The sequence below is a fragment of the Pelodiscus sinensis genome, chromosome 3 (assembly GCF_052426305.1).
Source record: "Pelodiscus sinensis isolate ZL-2025 chromosome 3, ASM5242630v1, whole genome shotgun sequence".
NCBI lineage: Eukaryota > Metazoa > Chordata > Testudines > Trionychidae > Pelodiscus > Pelodiscus sinensis.
In genome coordinates, this window is record NC_143054.1 from 129,100,520 (window position 1) to 129,109,209 (window position 8,690).

Below are 8,690 nucleotides of genomic sequence, written 5' to 3' on the forward strand. Positions count from 1 at the left end.
GGGACAGAATAAGAGTTCTGGATAAGAGCTGAGAAAACCTCTCACCCAAAGAGGAAACACAAAAGGTGTAGAATCAGCCTCACAAGATAAGACAGAAGATTGCTAATCAGAAATGAAATGGTGAATGCATAGTGTCATTAAAAAAAGCAAACAATGAGGTCTCAACATAATTGTATACACACCCATGGGAGTTACTGCTCGGACATATTAATAAATTCACACTCATCTCTGAAAGTAGTAAGAGCTAGAGATGGGTACATAACACATTTAATTTCCAGTATGGCCAGCAAACCACAAAAATAAATTCAAGTTAGTAAAAGCATTTGGTGCCCAAAGCATTTAATATATGTGTTAAAAAGATATGGAGTCAGCAAAGCAAGCACTGTATCTAGATCTGAGAGGAAAATTTGAATACACATCTCTTACCTCTAATCTCCAGGCTGGACTAAAATTGAGAAGCTAATCATGCATCTATGTAAAGATTTTAGTATTACACAAAAGAAGGAAGTGCTTAGTGTGATAGAAAGTGGACAAGATTTGAGTTTCTTACCTCTCTGCCCAACTGCCATCAGTAAGTTACAGAAGAGAGACCATTTGTATTAAAAACAAAGTCACTCAGGACAGATGAAAGTTTTGAGGATCGGATTTTAAATGATCAGAAAACAAATTCCGTAAATTCTACTAAATTAGGCAACTTACAAACTTTTCAACAGAGGGTGTGTGTGCAAGTGTGGTCACAAAGTGTTTGCTAAATACAGTATAATGAGTGGCTGTCAACAAAAAATACTTTAAAAAGAAAACTGTAGACCACAGGTTCCTCTTTGTCCGAGAAAGTTTCGGAAATAGAAAAAGGAAGGCTGAAATAGTGCTTCAGTCGCAAATGGGTCCAGATTTGAAATGGAGTAAAGTGTATGCTAATTAGTCAAAGAATGGGAGAAAAAACTTGCCAATAATGATAAATGCACAAAACTAAGGTTGGGAAGAGGATATGTTGTGTTGGAATCTACCTCAAAGAATAGAGTAAAAAAGCTTGTTAAATTTCATGGGGCAGGGAGACAAAATACAAAGAAATCCCAATTAATTCTGCCATGCCTTCAGACAGATTTAAAATTTACTGTTAATTTATTCTGCAGTATGAAATCAGCATAGTAGCTGACGTCTACAAAAAAGAAGATACGAATATCTATTAAAACTCAGTGGGCTTCTGGAGAGCCAGAAACTGGTCATCTCTGAGACCAGGAAGATTTTTTTTCCATCCACAAGAGCTAGAAAGTTTGGGAAAGCTGTGGGAAGATAGAATCAATTTAAAAAAAAGATTCTAAGAGATCATAAAAGCTAAGCAGTGCTGCAACAAATATTTTAAAAAAGCAGAAGCAGCATACTATAATCATGATTATATCAGGACTAGGGATGTTAAATATAGATTAATTAACTAATGGAATAGTAGACGGGATTTCCATTTGCCTATTCGATTAGCAGATAAGTACTAGTGCATGTTCTGCCTCTGAAATGTACAAGAGCACCATCTGGCCCCAGACTCCATGCTTCACTTCCCTCTTTGAAATATACAAGAGCCCCAGAGGGTACTCGTGTACATTTCAAAGCAGAAGCACCCGCATGGAGCTTGGGGTCAGCGAAGGTACTCTCAGCTGGCCCTGGGCTCCACATGGGTTTCAATCTTTGAAATGCACAAGAGCTTCTTCTGGGGCTCTTGTACATTTCAAAGAGAAAGCTGCTGTGCACCTGCTCCCTCCCACAGAGCTGAAGCTTGGGGGAACTGGCTTTTAACCTGGCTCCCACCAGCACTACTTCCTTTTCCCCCCTTGCTGCCTCTTTGTGATAGAGGCAACAAGGAGGGGGGAAAGAGGAGGAAGCGACTAGTTAATGAGTTGCTTACATCCCTACTCAAGTCTATGTCCATAATGTAAAGGCTAACAATGTTTTTAACTGTATCTGAACAAATCAATCTGAAGAACCATACAAAGTTTATCTCTAACTTGTAAAATTATACAGTTGGTGTCTACCACAGAGAACAGATACCAAGCAAAATGTGGTGACAGTAAGAGGGTCAGGTGTGGTATCTTAAGGCACTCTTCTCCTCAAAGGACAACAGGAGGATGTAAAATCTGCTCCAGAAATTGAACAGTAGTAAAAAGAAAAGAGCAAGCGAGCAGATACTGACATCTTGTTTGAGATGCTCAAAAATACAGAATAGCAGGCAACCAAAAAAAGGAAGAATTATTAAGTGGTTACATAAGAGGGAAGAATCAATGATCAGAGCTAATGAAGAGGTCATTAGCTATGAGGAAAAGTAAAGTTCCGGAAGCCAGAATTAATTATGAAAGTCCACAGTAACTTAAAGACTGGACAGCAGTTCGTAGTTCTTTTAGAAGCAGGTACGATATTAAAAAGCAAATTTATTCTTTGACATTCTGAAGCAGTCCTGAATTCCTTGCCCAGCCAAAAAATCATCCAGATTGGCAGGCAAACTCAACCGTATCTCTTCTATAGGGGTGGCATGAACAAACTCTGGTTTGATTCACGCTATGAAAACCATTCACATCTTTGTGCAGTACCCCCTTCTCTTTCTTTATTTTTGGGAGGAAGGGAGGGAGAGAATCAAGAGAGTCAGGCCATCAAAAAAGCAAACTAGACAACATTGGCTCAATGTTCCTTGAAGCAGTCCTGCTGTTTTTCCTGTTATTCGGACATCTGCAGACTGCCAAAAACAAGACTTGAAGTTGCTATAACATGCAGCCTCATCTACAATGGGATAGGAAGAAGAGAAATTGGGATAACACTAAAACAGATTAGAAAGTTTCAGAAAATATGAAGAGGAATCATTCAGAAATGGTATCACATATTATAGTACAGGTAAAGTTATTGCAGTGGTTATATTAACTACCAAGATGACTGATCAATGAGTAAGAACATGAAGTTTCTTGGCACATGTACAATCTTGTAGAATTTAATATAAAATAAAAACTCAGCTGAACTGGGTTTTAACCATGAAAACTCATGATATTATATGTTAGTTTCTAAAGCACCTTATGAGCCTTAGACTCAACAGGACTGCTCGTTTTTAAACCTATTTTATATTAGCTAAAAATGTGTGCACCTAAATATATCCTGGCATGAACAATTGGAGCCAAATTAAATAAACCACAAAAAAAATAGAAATAGTTAATTTTTGTCTAAAATGAGACTTCAGTCATATTTATTTTACGCATAGAAAAAGATTTATTCCAGCTGTATAAAAATTAGGTTTTTATTATTAAACAGTTCTGCCAGCAATTGATTTGGCAATCAATATTACTGTTTGATCACTGGATGTATTTGTAATGGTATCCTCAAAGATGAATGGCTGTGCAAGAGTTTCACCATACTTTAAGAGAGTGACTTTGCATTTAAAAAGTGATTTAGATTTATAAAGACATCCTGAAATAATTCACTCAGGAATTTTTTCAGGTGTTGCACAAATATATTGCATGGGACATCATCTCACTAATCCAAAAAATGTGACGTCAATTTTCCTTTACCCAAAAGGCTTGCTAAGTGTGGAGGAGTATTTCTGATTGCTTATCAAATGCTTCAGTTCTCAAGAAAGAAAAGGATATGAAAGTCAAAGGCCAGACTATGCATATCTCAAGCACTCAGATCCCACTGCAGTCAATTGAACAGTTAGCTATGCATAAGGCCCCCCCTAAAAAAAAACCATGCACTCTGTTTATGTTGTATACTGAATCATGAAGAGGTCAGTTATACAATACCCGAGTTGTGTCTTCAGGTCATTTAGCATTAGACCTTGGTGTGCTCACTGAACTTCTAAGTGGCAAGAGGAAGTGTGATGATAACCTTGATCCTCTTTGACCTATTTTTACTAGTTTAATGCCAATGTGTATATCTGCACTGTGATAAAAGGCCCACAGCATGGCCGCAGCTGGCCTCAGTCAGTTGACTCAAGCTTGGGCTGCAAAAAATTCCAGTATATGTTCAGGTTTAGGCTAGAGCTCAGGCTCAGACTCCAGGAACCTGCCCAAGCCATATGTCTACACTGAAATGTTGTAGTCCTGCACCCATGCACCCAAGCCAGCTAACCTAAGCTCTGAGACTTGATGCTTCAAGTTTTTTAAAACCACACTGCAGATATACTCAGTGATTTCATTGACAGTACTTCTGATTTTCCACTATGAGAAAAAAAAATAAAGCTTTAAGTCTTGAACAATTTACTAATCAGCAATGCCTTCAGATTTTCTAGGATTCTGACCATATGCAATTTTCAATACTGTAATTAAAAGTGATTTTCCAAATATCCCACTGTTTCCTTATTTTATTAAGCATACTAGCCATTTAAAGGAAGACAATTCAGGTTTCTATACTTACTGTTCTTTCAGACAAACCTGAACTAACCTAGTTTAATGTACAGAATTTTAATCAAATTAGTCAGTTCTTGCATTATACAGATATAGCTTGGATTTAACATTACTTATTCCTTCAGAAAGGCTTTTAAACAGTCATCTTATTACGGCCAAGGTGGGAACTGATAGTGTCCATCAACTTTCTAGGTATACAGAAGTTTGCTTAACACAGAAAATCAAAATTTCTACTTTATCCATACTTGTTTGTCTTGCCCAATTTCTTCATAATTGAAGCTTTGCATTTTTGGATACATCACAAAACCCAACAGAGAAAAGCAAGAACACGTGTATATGCTATCACTTCAAGCACTAAACCTATGGCTCTTTTAAAGATGCACTCCTGGAAAACATTTGTTTGTACCAAGATGACTACAGATTTTCTATTGAACACTGAAGAGATATTTTATATTTTTATTAATCATCAGTGTTATAAACTCTGCCATGAAGCCTCTAGGGGTTTCATGCCAGTCTTCACGTACCTAGAGAGAGCAATGGACAAGATCAAGGAAGAGGTAGAAGGGATATCGGTGCACAGGATGAGAATTAACAACTTGAGATTCGTGGATGATATAGTTATCATCAAGAAAATGAAGAGAAGCTAGCGAGAACGGTGCAGGTGCTAAGTGAGGAAGGGAAGCGGTATGGACGGATTATGAATATCGATTAAAAAAGACAATGGTATTTGGAGATAAGGAACTAAGAAGGAAGATCAGTGTAGATGGGATTGCACTAGAGAACGTAGAGAAGTTCACGTATTTGGGGAGCAACATGATGTATGATCTAGACTGTAAGAAGGAAATAGCAACTAGAATAGTGAAAGCAAGTGTGAGTTTGAAGGCTATGGATAAGATCTGGAAAAGTAAAGCAATTAGCTTAAGAACGAAGCTGAGCATATTGAAAACGTGTGTATTTAGCAGCATGTTGTACAGATGTGAGACACGGGTGATAACGAAAGATTCGAAGAGAAGGATATTGGCATTCGAAAGGAGTCGTTATAGAAAGATCCTGAGAACAGGATGGATGCAGAAGTTCACCAATGAGGAATTATATAAGAAGATACAGCCGAAAGAACACCTACTGTAGAAGGTTATACAACGGACGTTACAGCTATTTGGGCATATCTGCAGAATGAATGATGAGCAAAAAGTTAAGACCTTGATATTTGGCATACTGGATGGTTCGAATAGGAGGGGCAGACCCCACAGAGAACGGGTAGGTGATAGAGTAGATTGGTGAGGAGCTAGACTACAGAAACTAAGCCACTCTGCACTGGACAGGGAAAGATGGAAGAAATAGAGACAGGGATCAGACATACCTACTTTAATGGCAGAGGGTAGGGTCTATGTGGGAGTGGCTCCCCAAATTCTTTCTTTCCTCCCTCCACAAAAACCTCCCACATACCCCAAAACAACCCAGTTAAATACTTCCTCCATCCACACCCAATAACCCTCCCAGGGTCCTCCAAAGCAGTTACCCCTCATTTTGCCCCAAGCCTTTGCATTACTTTTGAGGGGTGCTGAAAATACATGTCTGTATTGCAGTTTAAACAAATTACTCAAAGTCCTGTATTAATATAACTAGTAAGGAATATACTGTCACAACAACATTTCCTGAATTATTTTGTCTGTATTATTATATAGTTGCCAATAGATATCTGAAATTGCTAAATTAACAGAATGAAACTGGTATGATTATACTGTGTTTTGATAAAATATGAAGAATTCTATAGAATGGTAAAATATTGTATACAACTTTTACATTTTTGACGGAGAATTTCCCTACAAGTAAACTTCAAGAGGTGTTTGGGTTAGGCATGCAAAGGTCTCGCACCCATGTTTTTATAAAAAGGGGGAGGGAGGGAAGAAAGAGGGGAGTTAGTATTAGAAAAATTCTAAACTATACAGAAGTTTCTCATATACAATTGTAACAGATAAAAATAACACATTTTCCCTTTTAGAGTACTTATGGTGTTCCATGTTCTTGAACATAAATTTGAGACTTGTTATTTTCATTGTAATAACTATGCAAACACTATGACTACAGGACTGTAAAGAAAGACATGCACACAGCATAATCATATGCTAAAATATTATCAATAGATTACATAAAGAATATCTTGTTTGTTCTGTAACATGAACACATTGCAACAGGTATATTTAACTAGACACTCTACTACACATGTTTCTTCCTTTGGGGAGTGGATAAAAGAACAAAAAACAGGAAACAGGTGGTTAGTCACATGGCTTGATGCACTACTGAAAGCATCAAATAATACAAGGATGAATACAGCATAAAAACCTAAATAGAATAAGAATCTTGTTCACATACAAAATAAATCAACTACCTGAAATGACACGTTACTGCTTATGATGCTATTAAGTAGGGGAAGCTAAACTTCACAATAGCACAGAAAATAATGAATACCAGAAAGATACATCAGCGCCATCAAGGCAAGAGAGAGACTGAAGTGTTCATAAATATATATAAGTTAAGGTCCAGTATGTAACAAAGGAAGTGGCAGTAGATAAGTATAACTTATTTCCTTTATGGATCGTACAATATAAGGTACGTGAGAAGTTAACTTACCCAATCTGATTAACAACTCATTTTATTGAAAAATCTTCAATCAAATCATATTAACAAAACAAAACCAGAATCCTTAATAACACTATTGCCCTAAAGTATCTCAAGAAACTGGGTGTGCATATCTCAGAACACTAGATGTCATCAAGGAAATCATGTCCCAGACACACTTAGGCTGTTACCAAACTCTACAACACCATTTAAATAATCTAAAAACCACAGCTAAAACAACAAAAATCATTACAAGTTGTCTTGAAAATAACCAAGTTGGATTAGTCCAATATTTTAGCCTCCTGAAAAACTTTCATGCTTTCACTTGGAAACTACAGCGGGGAAAAAAGGACTAAACTTACAAACTATGGTGCAAGCTGCACTAAGGATCCTCTCTATTGGTTGTAAGCAAGCAGAGTTTTCTGTGCCACTCTACAGTTCGGGTGATGGAGAGGACTATGAAACTGACCAGGTTCAGAGCAGCAAAGTCATCCAGAAAGACTACGGAAAGGGAGCACATCTTTATACATTTTCCAGGAAAATGATATTCCTCCTGTTGATAAAGCGTCTTCCGTATTTAGCAACTAACTTTTGCTGATGCCTTGTGCAGTCACCCCCAGCATCACAGTATCGTATTTTTCGCGCTGCCTGAGCGCGGATCCTCACCGAGGCGAGTGTCATCGCTCCCCGACGCCGCCCCCCTAACTCACCCCAACAACCGCGGCGGCCCGAGCTCCGAGGCGGCTCCTGTAGCACCAAGTTCAAGACTGGCCCCGGGCTGGAGAGGCTGGGCTCGGGGACACTCCCCCCCCCCCCTTACAGCCGGTAGCCAAGGCACCGCGAACACAGCCGTGCCCCCCCCCCCCACAGGCTGGGCTGAGAGCGCGGTGCCCCGGGGGAGCAGCCTCGACCAGACACCCCGCCTGTCCCTCGCGCGCTCGGTCAGACCGGCAGCCCCCGCCGCGCACCGACAGACACGCAGCAGCCGCTCGGCTCTGCCGGAACTTCAGGCCTGCGCGGGCCCCGGCCCCGCTTACCGGGCCCGTCGCTCTCCCCGCGCGGCGCCGGCCGCCCCGCTCTTATCCCTGTGACAGCGGCCGGCCGCCCATACCCGGATCCGGCCTCCTCCTGCCACCGGGTCCGGAGCCGCCGCCGCCTCCTCCCGCTCCCGTCACCCGGGAAACGCGGAGCCCGCCCCTCAGCCTCCCCGCCCAGGCGACGCGCCGGACGCCAATCCGCGGCGCCGGCTTCCCCCAACGGGAGATCACGTGTGCCCCGCCGGCCAATGGGAAACAAAGCCCTGGGCGTGACTGGAGCCAGGGGATTCTGTGGGCGGGGCTCTCCCCCTTACGCAAACGCCAGCTCCGCCCACTTTCCACAGGTCACGCCCACTGCTCCTCCCCCGCGCCTGGCCGCTCTCCCACGCTGGAGTCGCTGGTGGGAACAAGGGGATTCCGGGGCTAGGCGGCCCGGTGAAGCAGTTTCACTCTGGGAGGTTTGCTGGGGAAACGGGCCTGGTTTACACTTCCACGTTTCTGCAGGAAACCCGTTCCGGTTTGGCTAGTGATTTTTTTTGGTGGCATTATACCAATGCAAGTGCCACGGTAGGTGCGTGAGCAAACCAGCTAGTTTGAGATAGCTCAGAGAGGGCTACTTGCTATCATCAACCCTCTTCCGCTGTTCTCTTGCAAAAAATCT

General features: G+C 41.1%; 1 protein-coding gene across 4 annotated transcripts in view; it reads right to left on the reverse strand.

Moving 5' to 3' along the window:
• Positions 1 to 8,217, reverse strand: part of LYST (lysosomal trafficking regulator) — a 153,916-nt gene extending 145,699 nt beyond the window's left edge. For 3 of the 4 annotated variants that reach the window (XM_075924800.2, XM_075924801.2, XM_075924797.2), the window contains exon 1: positions 8,030 to 8,181. The gene's annotated coding sequence lies outside the window, so the exon portion shown is untranslated. Of the gene's footprint in view, positions 1 to 8,029 lie in introns of all 4 variants that reach the window. The other variant, XM_006122067.5, reaches the window with a different exon arrangement.
• Between the last annotated feature and the right edge of the window lie 473 nt (positions 8,218 to 8,690).